The sequence below is a fragment of the Oncorhynchus mykiss genome, chromosome 8 (genome assembly GCF_057628025.1).
Source record: "Oncorhynchus mykiss isolate SJ-2025 chromosome 8, ASM5762802v1, whole genome shotgun sequence".
Taxonomy (NCBI): Eukaryota; Metazoa; Chordata; class Actinopteri; order Salmoniformes; family Salmonidae; genus Oncorhynchus; species Oncorhynchus mykiss.
The window spans coordinates 53,761,369-53,774,783 of NC_143029.1; the positions used below are offsets into that span (position 1 = coordinate 53,761,369).

Genomic DNA, 13,415 nt, shown 5'->3' on the forward strand with positions numbered 1-13,415 from the left:
CAAAACTTCTTCCATTTAAGAGTGATGGAAGCCACTGTGTTCTTGGGTACCTTCAATGCTGCAGAAATGACCAATCATTTGAATTTACCACAGGTGGACTCCAATCAAGTTGAAGAAACATCTCAAGGATGATCAATGGAAACAGGATGGACCTGAGCTCAATTTCCAGCCTCATAGCAAAGGGTCTGAAAATGTATGTAAATAAGGTATTTTTAAAATATTTTTTTCATTAATAAAAACTATATGTTATCGCTTTGTCATTATGTGGTATTGTGTGTAGATAGATTTTATTTTATTTAATCCATTTTAGAATAAGGCTGTAACGTAACAAAATGTGGAAAAAAGTAATGGGTCTGAAAACTTTCCGAATGCACTGTACCTATGCAGGCTAGCTTCTTTTCCTTTGCTAGCCAGCCAACTAAATCTATCACACAATCACATCAAGCAGCTGAAATGACAGAAAACGATCTACATTTGTGTTTGTTTTACCTTGGATTATATTGCCATTTCTTTGGATATATCCATTACAATGACCCTGATAAATGAATTTGCCTGGCTCAGAGAAGCTGTCAGTCTGGTCACATTCATACAGATCGCATGGTGGAGGTCCCCCAAAAAACGGCAACATTGATCCACAGGTCGGAGAGGTAGACAGCAAGGTTTAGACAAACCTCAACTGTTTCAAACCAAATGCTAGCCTCTGGGCATTGGGAAATATTGAATATTACAAAACGTTTCCGCCCAGTTTCGATTCGGGGACCTTTCGCGTGTGAGGCGAACGTGATAACCACTACACTACGGAAACCGAATGATTGGAAAACTAAGGGTGTGACTGACTTTCGCGTGTGAGGCGAACGTGATAAACAACATACTACTGAAACTAAAGTCTGAATAGCAAATACTGAGAAGTGCGAAGGACCAATTTGTTAAAATGTGTTTCCGCCCGGTCTCGAACCAGGGACCTTTCGCGTGTTAGGCAAACGTGATAACCACTACACTACAGAAACCCAATGAGTGGAATACTAAGGGTGTGGCTGACTTTGGCTGGGTGGGACATTTATCGCTCTCAGAACCTAATGAAATCAGAAATTATTTAGTCAATTAATTAAACAATAAGGCTTGAGAAGCCGGGAATTATTGTGTGCAGCGGCTCTTGGAAGAGGCTTGGTGGTTCAAAACTTCTTCCATTTAAGAGTGATGGAAGCCACTGTGTTCTTGGGTACCTTCAATGCTGCAGAAATGACCAATCATTTGAATTTACCACAGGTGGACTCCAATCAAGTTGAAGAAACATCTCAAGGATGATCAATGGAAACAGGATGGACCTGAGCTCAATTTCCAGCCTCATAGCAAAGGGTCTGAAAATGTATGTAAATAAGGTATTTTTAAAATATTTTTTTCATTAATAAAAACTATATGTTATCGCTTTGTCATTATGTGGTATTGTGTGTAGATAGATTTTATTTTATTTAATCAATTTTAGAATAAGGCTGTAACGTAACAAAATGTGGAAAAAAGTAATGGGTCTGAAAACTTTCCGAATGCACTGTACCTATGCAGGCTAGCTTCTTTTCCTTTGCTAGCCAGCCAACTAAATCTATCACACAATCACATCAAGCAGCTGAAATGACAGAAAACGATCTACATTTGTGTTTGTTTTACCTTGGATTATATTGCCATTTCTTTGGATATATCCATTACAATGACCCTGATAAATGAATTTGCCTGGCTCAGAGAAGCTGTCAGTCTGGTCACATTCATACAGATCGCATGGTGGAGGTCCCCCAAAAAACGGCAACATTGATCCACAGGTCGGAGAGGTAGACAGCAAGGTTTAGACAAACCTCAACTGTTTCAAACCAAATGCTAGCCTCTGGGCATTGGGAAATATTGAATATTACAAAACGTTTCCGCCCGGTTTCGATTCGGGGACCTTTCGCGTGTGAGGCGAACGTGATAACCACTACACTACGGAAACCGAATGATTGGAAAACTAAGGGTGTGACTGACTTTCGCGTGTGAGGCGAACGTGATAAACAACATACTACTGAAACTAAAGTCTGAATAGCAAATACTGAGAAGTGCGAAGGACCAATTTGTTAAAATGTGTTTCCGCCCGGTCTCGAACCAGGGACCTTTCGCGTGTTAGGCAAACGTGATAACCACTACACTACAGAAACCCAATGAGTGGAATACTAAGGGTGTGGCTGACTTTGGCTGGGTGGGACATTTATCGCTCTCAGAACCTAATGAAATCAGAAATTATTTTGTCAATTAATTAAACAATAAGGCTTGAGAAGCCGGGAATTATTGTGTGCAGCGGCTCTTGGAAGAGGCTTGGTGGTTCAAAACTTCTTCCATTTAAGAGTGATGGAAGCCACTGTGTTCTTGGGTACCTTCAATGCTGCAGAAATGACCAATCATTTGAATTTACCACAGGTGGACTCCAATCAAGTTGAAGAAACATCTCAAGGATGATCAATGGAAACAGGATGGACCCGAGCTCAATTTCCAGCCTCATAGCAAAGGGTCTGAAAATGTATGTAAATAAGGTATTTTTAAAATATTTTTTTAATTAATAAAAACTATATGTTATCGCTTTGTCATTATGTGGTATTGTGTGTAGATAGATTTTATTTTATTTCATCCATTTTAGTATAAGGCTGTAACGTAACAAAATGTGGAAAAAAGTAAGGGGTCTGAAAACTTTCCAAATGCACTGTACCTATGCAGGCTAGCTTCTTTTCCTTTGCTAGCCAGCCAACTAAATCTATCACACAATCACATCAAGCAGCTGAAATGACAGAAAACGATCTACATTTTTTTTTGTTTTACCTTGGATTATATTGCCATTTCTTTGGATATATCCATTACAATGACCCTGATAAATGAATTTGCCTGGCTCAGAGAAGCTGTCAGTCTGGTCACATTCATACAGATCGCATGGTGGAGGTCCCCAAAAAAACGGCAACATTGATCCACAGGTCGGAGAGGTAGACAGCAAGGTTTAGACAAACCTCCACTGTTTCAAACCAAATGCTAGCCTCTGGGCATTGGGAAATATTGAATATTACAAAATGTTTCCGCCCGGTTTCGAACCGGGGACCTTTCGCGTGTGAGGCGAACGTGATAACCACTACACTACAGAAACCGAATGATTGGAAAACTAAGGGTGTGACTGACTTTGGCTGGGTGGGACATTTATCGCTCTCAGAACCTAATGAAATCAGAAATTACTTAGTCAATTAATTAAACAACAAGGCTTGAGAAGCCGGGAATTATTGTGTGCAGCGGCTCTTGGAAGAGGCTTGGTGGTTCAAAACTTCTTCCATTTAAGAGTGATGGAAGCCACTGTGTTCTTGGGTACCTTCAATGCTGCAGAAATGACCAATCATTTGAATTTACCACAGGTGGACTCCAATCAAGTTGAAGAAACATCTCAAGGATGATCAATGTAAACAGGATGGACCTGAGCTCAATTTCCAGCCTCATAGCAAAGGGTCTGAAAACGTACGTAAATAAGGTATTTTAAAAATATTTAATGGGTATTATGGCTCTTTCTGTGGTACTCAATTTGGGATATTATGTGAGGTAGACATGAGAAGCCGGGAATTATCGTGTGCAGCCGGAACTTGGAAGAGGCTTGGTGGTTCCAAACTTCTTCTATTTAAGAGTGATGGAAGCCACTGTGTTCTTGGGTACCTTCAATGCTGCAGAAATGACCAATCATTTGAATTTACCACAGGTGGACTCCAATCAAGTTGAAGAAACATCTCAAGGATGATCAATGGAAACAGGATGGACCTGAGCTCAATTTCCAGCCTCATAGCAAAGGGTCTGAAAATGTATGTAAATAAGGTATTTTTAAAATATTTTTTTCATTAATAAAAACTATATGTTATCGCTTTGTCATTATGTGGTATTGTGTGTAGATAGATTTTATTTTATTTCATCCATTTTAGTATAAGGCTGTAACGAAACAAAATGTGGAAAAAAGTAAGGGGTCTGAAAACTTTCCCAATGCACTGTACCTATGCAGGCTAGCTTCTTTTCCTTTGCTAGCCAGCCAACTAAATCTATCACACAATCACATCAAGCAGCTGAAATGACAGAAAACGATCTACATTTTTGTTTGTTTTACCTTGGATTATATTGCCATTTCTTTGGATATATCCATTACAATGACCCTGATAAATGAATTTGCCTGGCTCAGAGAAGCTGTCAGTCTGGTCACATTCATACAGATTGCATGGTGGAGGTCCCCAAAAAAACGGCAACATGGATCCACAGGTCGGAGAGGTAGACAGCAAGGTTTAGACAAACCTCAACTGTTTCAAACCAAATGCTAGCCTCTGGGCATTGGGAAATATTGAATATTACAAAATGTTTCCGCCCGGTTTCAAACCAGGGACCTTTCGCGTGTGAGGCAAACGTGATAATTAATACACTACTGAAACTAAAGTCTGAATAGCAAATACTGAGAAGTGCGAAGGACCAATTTGTTAAAATGTGTTTCCGCCCGGTCTCGAACCGGGGACCTTTCGCGTGTTAGGCAAACGTGATAACCACTACACTACAGAAACCCAATAAATGGAAAACTAAGGGTGTGGCTGACTTGGGCTGGGTGGGACATTTATCGCTCTCAGAACCTAATGAAATCAGAAATTACTTAGTCAATTAATTAACCAATAAGGCTTGAGAAGCCGGGAATTATTGTGTGCAGCGGCTCTTGGACGAGGCTTGGTGGTTCAAAACTTCTTCCATTTAAGAGTGATGGAAGCCACTGTGTTCTTGGGTACCTTCAATGCTGCAGAAATGACCAATCATTTGAATTTACCACAGGTGGACTCCAATCAAGTTGAAGAAACATCTCAAGGATGATCAATGGAAACAGGATGGACCTGAGCTCAATTTCCAGTCTCATAGCAAAGGGTCTGAAAATGTATGTAAATAAGGTATTTTTAAAATATTTCTTTCATTAATAAAAACTATATGCTATCGCTTTGTCATTATGTGGTATTGTGTGTAGATAGATTTTATTTTATTTCATCCATTTTAGTATAAGGCTGTAACGAAACAAAATGTGGAAAAAAGTAAGGGGTCTGAAAACTTTCCCAATGCACTGTACCTATGCAGGCTAGCTTCTTTTCCTTTGCTAGCCAGCCAACTAAATCTATCACACAATCACATCAAGCAGCTGAAATGACAGAAAACGATCTACATTTTTGTTTGTTTTACCTTGGATTATATTGCCATTTCTTTGGATATATCCATTACAATGACCCTGATAAATGAATTTGCCTGGCTCAGAGAAGCTGTCAGTCTGGTCACATTCATACAGATTGCATGGTGGAGGTCCCCAAAAAAACGGCAACATTGATCCACAGGTCGGAGAGGTAGACAGCAAGGTTTAGACAAACCTCAACTGTTTCAAACCAAATGCTAGCCTCTGGGCATTGGGAAATATTGAATATTACAAAATGTTTCCGCCCGGTTTCAAACCAGGGACCTTTCGCGTGTGAGGCAAACGTGATAATTAATACACTACTGAAACTAAAGTCTGAATAGCAAATACTGAGAAGTGCGAAGGACCAATTTGTTAAAATGTGTTTCCGCCCGGTCTCGAACCGGGGACCTTTCGCGTGTTAGGCAAACGTGATAACCACTACACTACAGAAACCCAATGAATGGAAAACTAAGGGTGTGGCTGACTTGGGCTGGGTGGGACATTTATCGCTCTCAGAACCTAATGAAATCAGAAATTACTTAGTCAATTAATTAACCAATAAGGCTTGAGAAGCCGGGAATTATTGTGTGCAGCGGCTCTTGGACGAGGCTTGGTGGTTCAAAACTTCTTCCATTTAAGAGTGATGGAAGCCACTGTGTTCTTGGGTACCTTCAATGCTGCAGAAATGACCAATCATTTGAATTTACCACAGGTGGACTCCAATCAAGTTGAAGAAACATCTCAAGGATGATCAATGGAAACAGGATGGACCTGAGCTCAATTTCCAGTCTCATAGCAAAGGGTCTGAAAATGTATGTAAATAAGGTATTTTTAAAATATTTATTTCATTAATAAAAACTATATGCTATCGCTTTGTCATTATGTGGTATTGTGTGTAGATAGATTTTATTTTATTTCATCCATTTTAGTATAAGGCTGTAACGAAACAAAATGTGGAAAAAAGTAAGGGGTCTGAAAACTTTCCCAATGCACTGTACCTATGCAGGCTAGCTTCTTTTCCTTTGCTAGCCAGCCAACTAAATCTATCACACAATCACATCAAGCAGCTGAAATGACAGAAAACGATCTACATTTTTGTTTGTTTTACCTTGGATTATATTGCCATTTCTTTGGATATATCCATTACAATGACCCTGATAAATGAATTTGCCTGGCTCAGAGAAGCTGTCAGTCTGGTCACAGTCATACAGATCGCATGGTGGAGGTCCCCAAAAAAACGGCAACATTGATCCACAGGTCGGAGAGGTAGACAGCAAGGTTTAGACAAACCTCAACTGTTTCAAACCAAATGCTAGCCTCTGGGCATTGGGAAATATTGAATATTACAAAATGTTTTCACCCGGTTTCGAACCGGGGACCTTTCGCGTGTGAGGCAAACGTGATAACCACTACACTACGGAAAACGAATTATTGGAAAACTAAGGGTGTGACTGACTTTCGCGTGTGAGGCGAACGTGATAACTAATACACTACTGAAACTAAAGTCTGAATAGCAAATACTGAGAAGTGCGAAGGACCAATTTGTTAAAATGTGTTTCCGCCCGGTCTCGAACCGGGGAACTTTCGCGTGTTAGGCGAACGTGATAACCACTACACTACAGAAACCCAATGAGTGGAAAACTAAGGGTGTGGCTGACTTGGGCTGGGTGGTACATTTATTGCTCTCAGAACCTAATGAAATCAGAAATTACTTAGTCAATTAATTAAACAATAAGGCTTGAGAAGCCGGGAATTATTGTGTGCAGCGGCTCTTGGACGAGGCTTGGTGGTTCAAAACTTCTTCCATTTAAGAGTGATGGAAGCCACTGTGTTCTTGGGTACCTTCAATGCTGCAGAAATGACCAATCATTTGAATTTACCACAGGTGGACTCCAATCAAGTTGAAGAAACATCTCAAGGATGATCAATGGAAACAGGATGGACCTGAGCTCAATTTCCAGTCTCATAGCAAAGGGTCTGAAAATGTATGTAAATAAGGTATTTTTAAAATATTTCTTTCATTAATAAAAACTATATGCTATCGCTTTGTCATTATGTGGTATTGTGTGTAGATAGATTTTATTTTATTTCATCCATTTTAGTATAAGGCTGTAACGAAACAAAATGTGGAAAAAAGTAAGGGGTCTGAAAACTTTCCCAATGCACTGTACCTATGCAGGCTAGCTTCTTTTCCTTTGCTAGCCAGCCAACTAAATCTATCACACAATCACATCAAGCAGCTGAAATGACAGAAAACGATCTACATTTTTGTTTGTTTTACCTTGGATTATATTGCCATTTCTTTGGATATATCCATTACAATGACCCTGATAAATGAATTTGCCTGGCTCAGAGAAGCTGTCAGTCTGGTCACAGTCATACAGATCGCATGGTGGAGGTCCCCAAAAAAACGGCAACATTGATCCACAGGTCGGAGAGGTAGACAGCAAGGTTTAGACAAACCTCAACTGTTTCAAACCAAATGCTAGCCTCTGGGCATTGGGAAATATTGAATATTACAAAATGTTTCCACCCGGTTTCAAACCAGGGACCTTTCGCGTGTGAGGCAAACGTGATAACCACTACACTACGGAAAACGAATTATTGGAAAACTAAGGGTGTGACTGACTTTCGCGTGTGAGGCGAACGTGATAACTAATACACTACTGAAACTAAAGTCTGAATAGCAAATACTGAGAAGTGCGAAGGACCAATTTGTTAAAATGTGTTTCCGCCCGGTCTCGAACCGGGGAACTTTCGCGTGTTAGGCGAACGTGATAACCACTACACTACAGAAACCCAATGAGTGGAAAACTAAGGGTGTGGCTGACTTGGGCTGGGTGGTACATTTATTGCTCTCAGAACCTAATGAAATCAGAAATTACTTAGTCAATTAATTAAACAATAAGGCTTGAGAAGCCGGGAATTATTGTGTGCAGCGGCTCTTGGACGAGGCTTGGTGGTTCAAAACTTCTTCCATTTAAGAGTGATGGAAGCCACTGTGTTCTTGGGTACCTTCAATGCTGCAGAAATGACCAATCATTTGAATTTACCACAGGTGGACTCCAATCAAGTTGAAGAAACATCTCAAGGATGATCAATGGAAACAGGATGGACCTGAGCTCAATTTCCAGTCTCATAGCAAAGGGTCTGAAAATGTATGTAAATAAGGTATTTTTAAAATATTTCTTTCATTAATAAAAACTATATGCTATCGCTTTGTCATTATGTGGTATTGTGTGTAGATAGATTTTATTTTATTTCATCCATTTTAGTATAAGGCTGTAACGAAACAAAATGTGGAAAAAAGTAAGGGGTCTGAAAACTTTCCCAATGCACTGTACCTATGCAGGCTAGCTTCTTTTCCTTTGCTAGCCAGCCAACTAAATCTATCACACAATCACATCAAGCAGCTGAAATGACAGAAAACGATCTACATTTTTGTTTGTTTTACCTTGGATTATATTGCCATTTCTTTGGATATATCCATTACAATGACCCTGATAAATGAATTTGCCTGGCTCAGAGAAGCTGTCAGTCTGGTCACAGTCATACAGATCGCATGGTGGAGGTCCCCAAAAAAACGGCAACATTGATCCACAGGTCGGAGAGGTAGACAGCAAGGTTTAGACAAACCTCAACTGTTTCAAACCAAATGCTAGCCTCTGGGCATTGGGAAATATTGAATATTACAAAATGTTTCCACCCGGTTTCAAACCAGGGACCTTTCGCGTGTGAGGCAAACGTGATAACCACTACACTACGGAAAACGAATTATTGGAAAACTAAGGGTGTGACTGACTTTCGCGTGTGAGGCGAACGTGATAACTAATACACTACTGAAACTAAAGTCTGAATAGCAAATACTGAGAAGTGCGAAGGACCAATTTGTTAAAATGTGTTTCCGCCCGGTCTCGAACCGGGGAACTTTCGCGTGTTAGGCGAACGTGATAACCACTACACTACAGAAACCCAATGAGTGGAAAACTAAGGGTGTGGCTGACTTGGGCTGGGTGGTACATTTATTGCTCTCAGAACCTAATGAAATCAGAAATTACTTAGTCAATTAATTAAACAATAAGGCTTGAGAAGCCGGGAATTATTGTGTGCAGCGGCTCTTGGACGAGGCTTGGTGGTTCAAAACTTCTTCCATTTAAGAGTGATGGAAGCCACTGTGTTCTTGGGTACCTTCAATGCTGCAGAAATGACCAATCATTTGAATTTACCACAGGTGGACTCCAATCAAGTTGAAGAAACATCTCAAGGATGATCAATGGAAACAGGATGGACCTGAGCTCAATTTCCAGTCTCATAGCAAAGGGTCTGAAAATGTATGTAAATAAGGTATTTTTAAAATATTTCTTTCATTAATAAAAACTATATGCTATCGCTTTGTCATTATGTGGTATTGTGTGTAGATAGATTTTATTTTATTTCATCCATTTTAGTATAAGGCTGTAACGAAACAAAATGTGGAAAAAAGTAAGGGGTCTGAAAACTTTCCCAATGCACTGTACCTATGCAGGCTAGCTTCTTTTCCTTTGCTAGCCAGCCAACTAAATCTATCACACAATCACATCAAGCAGCTGAAATGACAGAAAACGATCTACATTTTTGTTTGTTTTACCTTGGATTATATTGCCATTTCTTTGGATATATCCATTACAATGACCCTGATAAATGAATTTGCCTGGCTCAGAGAAGCTGTCAGTCTGGTCACAGTCATACAGATCGCATGGTGGAGGTCCCCAAAAAAACGGCAACATTGATCCACAGGTCGGAGAGGTAGACAGCAAGGTTTAGACAAACCTCAACTGTTTCAAACCAAATGCTAGCCTCTGGGCATTGGGAAATATTGAATATTACTAAATGTTTCCACCCGGTTTCAAACCAGGGACCTTTCGCGTGTGAGGTAAACGTGATAACCACTACACTACGGAAAACGAATTATTGGAAAACTAAGGGTGTGACTGACTTTCGCGTGTGAGGCGAACGTGATAACTAATACACTACTGAAACTAAAGTCTGAATAGCAAATACTGAGAAGTGCGAAGGACCAATTTGTTAAAATGTGTTTCCGCCCGGTCTCGAACCGGGGAACTTTCGCGTGTTAGGCGAACGTGATAACCACTACACTACAGAAACCCAATGAGTGGAAAACTAAGGGTGTGGCTGACTTGGGCTGGGTGGGACATTTATCGCTCTCAGAACCTAATGAAATCAGAAATTATTTAGTCAATTAATTAAACAATAAGGCTTGAGAAGCCGGGAATTATTGTGTGCAGCGGCTCTTGGAAGAGGCTTGGTGGTTCAAAACTTCTTCCATTTAAGAGTGATGGAAGCCACTGTGTTCTTGGGTACCTTCAATGCTGCAGAAATGACCAATCATTTGAATTTACCACAGGTGGACTCCAATCAAGTTGAAGAAACATCTCAAGGATGATCAATGGAAACAGGATGGACCTGAGCTCAATTTCCAGCCTCATAGCAAAGGGTCTGAAAATGTATGTAAATAAGGTATTTTTAAAATATTTTTTTCATTAATAAAAACTATATGTTATCGCTTTGTCATTATGTGGTATTGTGTGTAGATAGATTTTATTTTATTTCATCCATTTTAGTATAAGGCTGTAACGTAACAAAATGTGGAAAAAAGTAAGGGGTCTGAAAACTTTCCAAATGCACTGTACCTATGCAGGCTAGCTTCTTTTCCTTTGCTAGCCAGCCAACTAAATCTATCACACAATCACATCAAGCAGCTGAAATGACAGAAAACGATCTACATTTTTGTTTGTTTTACCTTGGATTATATTGCCATTTCTTTGGATATATCCATTACAATGACCCTGATAAATGAATTTGCCTGGCTCAGAGAAGCTGTCAGTCTGGTCACAGTCATACAGATCGCATGGTGGAGGTCCCCAAAAAAACGGCAACATTGATCCACAGGTCGGAGAGGTAGACAGCAAGGTTTAGACAAACCTCAACTGTTTCAAACCAAATGCTAGCCTCTGGGCATTGGGAAATATTGAATATTACAAAATGTTTCCACCCGGTTTCAAACCAGGGACCTTTCGCGTGTGAGGCAAACGTGATAACCACTACACTACGGAAAACAAATTATTGGAAAACTAAGGGTGTGACTGACTTTCGCGTGTGAGGCGAACGTGATAACTAATACACTACTGAAACTAAAGTCTGAATAGCAAATACTGAGAAGTGCGAAGGACCAATTTGTTAAAATGTGTTTCCGCCCGGTCTCGAACCGGGGACCTTTCGCGTGTTAGGCGAACGTGATAACCACTACACTACAGAAACCCAATGAGTGGAAAACTAAGGGTGTGGCTGACTTGGGCTGGGTGGTACATTTATTGCTCTCAGAACCTAATGAAATCAGAAATTACTTAGTCAATTAATTAAACAATAAGGCTTGAGAAGCCGGGAATTATTGTGTGCAGCGGCTCTTGGACGAGGCTTGGTGGTTCAAAACTTCTTCCATTTAAGAGTGATGGAAGCCACTGTGTTCTTGGGTACCTTCAATGCTGCAGAAATGACCAATCATTTGAATTTACCACAGGTGGACTCCAATCAAGTTGAAGAAACATCTCAAGGATGATCAATGGAAACAGGATGGACCTGAGCTCAATTTCCAGCCTCATAGCAAAGGGTCTGAAAACGTACGTAAATAAGGTATTTTTAAAATATTTAATGGGTATTATGGCTCTTTCTGTGGTACTCAATTTGGGATATTATGTGAGGTAGACATGAGAAGCCGGGAATTATCGTGTGCAGCCGGAACTTGGAAGAGGCTTGGTGGTTCCAAACTTCTTCTATTTAAGAGTGATGGAAGCCACTGTGTTCTTGGGTACCTTCAATGCTGCAGAAATGACCAATCATTTGAATTTACCACAGGTGGACTCCAATCAAGTTGAAGAAACATCTCAAGGATGATCAATGGAAACAGGATGGACCTGAGCTCAATTTCCAGCCTCATAGCAAAGGGTCTGAAAATGTATGTAAATAAGGTATTTTTAAAATATTTTTTTCATTAATAAAAACTATATGCTATCGCTTTGTCATTATGTGGTATTGTGTGTAGATAGATTTTATTTTATTTCATCCATTTTAGTATAAGGCTGTAACGTAACAAAATGTGGAAAAAAGTAAGGGGTCTGAAAACTTTCCGAATGCACTGTACCTATGCAGGCTAGCTTATTTTCCTTTGCTAGCCAGCCAACTAAATCTATCACACAATCACATCAAGCAGCTGAAATGACAGAAAACGATCTTCATTTTTGTTTGTTTTACCTTGGATTATATTGCCATTTCTTTGGATATATCCATTACAATGACCCTGATAAATGAATTTGCCTGGCTCAGAGAAGCTGTCAGTCTGGTCACATTCATACAGATTGCATGGTGGAGGTCCCCAAAAAAACGGCAACATTGATCCACAGGTCGGAGAGGTAGACAGCAAGGTTTAGACAAACCTCAACTGTTTCAAACCAAATGCTAGCCTCTGGGCATTGGGAAATATTGAATATTACAAAATGTTTCCGCCCGGTTTCGAACCGGGGACCTTTCGCGTGTGAGGCAAATGTGATAACCACTACACTACGGAAAACGAATTATTGGAAAACTAAGGGTGTGACTGACTTTCGCGTGTGAGGCGAACGTGATAATTAATACACTACTGAAACTAAAGTCTGAATAGCAAATACTGAGAAGTGCGAAGGACCAATTTGTTAAAATGTGTTTCCGCCCGGTCTCGAACCGGGGACCTTTCGCGTGTTAGGCGAACGTGACAACCACTACACTACAGAAACCCAATGAGTGGAAAACTAAGGGTGTGGCTGACTTGGGCTGGGTGGTACATTTATCGCTCTCAGAACCTAATGAAATCAGAAATTACTTAGTCAATTAATTAAACAATAAGGCTTGAGAAGCCGGGAATTATTGTGTGCAGCGGCTCTTGGACGAGGCTTGGTGGTTCAAAACTTCTTCCATTTAAGAGTGATGGAAGCCACTGTGTTCTTGGGTACCTTCAATGCTGCAGAAATGACCAATCATTTGAATTTACCACAGGTGGACTCCAATCAAGTTGAAGAAACATCTCAAGGATGATCAATGGAAACAGGATGGACCTGAGCTCAATTTCCAGCCTCATAGCAAAGGGTCTGAAAACGTA

The 13,415-nt window shown here is 40.2% G+C and overlaps 2 non-coding genes across 2 annotated transcripts; both read right to left on the minus strand.

The window, feature by feature from the left end:
• Window positions 1–3,078: 3,078 nt before the first annotated feature.
• On the minus strand, window positions 3,079–3,151 carry trnav-cac (transfer RNA valine (anticodon CAC)). The gene has a single exon. It is a non-coding gene; the product is annotated as a tRNA-Val (tRNA).
• Window positions 3,152–11,472: 8,321 nt separating this feature from the next.
• Window positions 11,473–11,545, minus strand: trnav-aac (transfer RNA valine (anticodon AAC)). The gene has a single exon. It is a non-coding gene; the product is annotated as a tRNA-Val (tRNA).
• Between the last annotated feature and the right edge of the window lie 1,870 nt (window positions 11,546–13,415).